Below are 1,257 nucleotides of genomic sequence, written 5' to 3' on the forward strand. Positions count from 1 at the left end.
CACACACACACTTAAATTTAGAGTTTTTTTTACAAAGATTGGAATCAGATTAATATTAATGGAATATACTTCCTGGGTGTATCTACAATTTATTAAATCAAATACCTGATATTGGTTAAATAATGATGAATGTGGTGTAAATATATTATTTGAATTGTTAATACGTTATCTCTCTTTTATAAATGAAAACTATAGCTTGAATAATAATTATCAGATTTTCGATGTAAACTAATTGTAGAGATAAGAATGCATTATTGAGTAAATGTTTAGCTTTAGTTCTTAATCTTGGTGTTTTTGAAAAATGTCTTTTTTTTCTGTTTGATATGTTTAAAAATCATATGTCAAAGTGGTTTGATATTGAGCTATAATATGTAATTATTGTTTCAATGTTTTTAAATTAATAGATATTTAAGTAAATTCAATGAAACATTAACCAGGGAACTGTTATAAAATATATTATTAAATTTAAAGATTTATGTATATGAACTATTATGTTAAGTGCGATGTGGTATGAGGAAACATCATGGTTTCAAGTGTGTAGTGATTACTATAATGGTGGCATGATAAGAACAAGATTTCTTCTTAGAAGAACGATATGTTATTGTTTTTTTTTTATTAATTATATCATTTTTATCTATAAATTTTCCATACTGATGTAGTCAAATAATAATAATAATAATTAAGGTAAATTCAAACTGTTAGAAATAAAAGCTGATGAAAAGAGAAAGAATCAGTTAAGCAGATTTTCAGATACATTTCCTAATTCTTTTTTCTAAAAGAAATGTAAATAAAGTTAACACTGTAATGTTATAATAATATGTAAAAAATGATGTATAGAATTAAAGATAAGGAAAATATACTTAATGCATTTCAAAATGATACTGTACAACCCTTTAAAGTTATCATTCTCTTAAATTATCAGTTTTCATGAGAAAATTACTGTAACGTTATTGAAATTTGAAAAGAAAACCTAATCAGATAAAACTGATTATATTACCTTTCAAAAGTAAGCTGTAGCCTGAAACGATTTCCATAAACTTTTTTTTTCAAAATTATTTTAGCTCATATGATTATTTACATTCAAATAATACATATCTGTATATTTATGTAAATAATGAATGATCTTTATATAGAGTTACCCTGCTCAATAATATTTCATTACCTAATTGAAGAAACATAGAATGAATAGCAATTACGTTGGTAGATTATTTAAATTCTACAGTGAATTTTATTTTTATTTTATTGTCAAATCTAGTT

This window comes from Halyomorpha halys, unplaced genomic scaffold (genome assembly GCF_000696795.3).
Source record: "Halyomorpha halys isolate HHAL.00 unplaced genomic scaffold, Hhal_1.1 Scaffold339.1, whole genome shotgun sequence".
Taxonomy (NCBI): domain Eukaryota; kingdom Metazoa; phylum Arthropoda; class Insecta; order Hemiptera; family Pentatomidae; genus Halyomorpha; species Halyomorpha halys.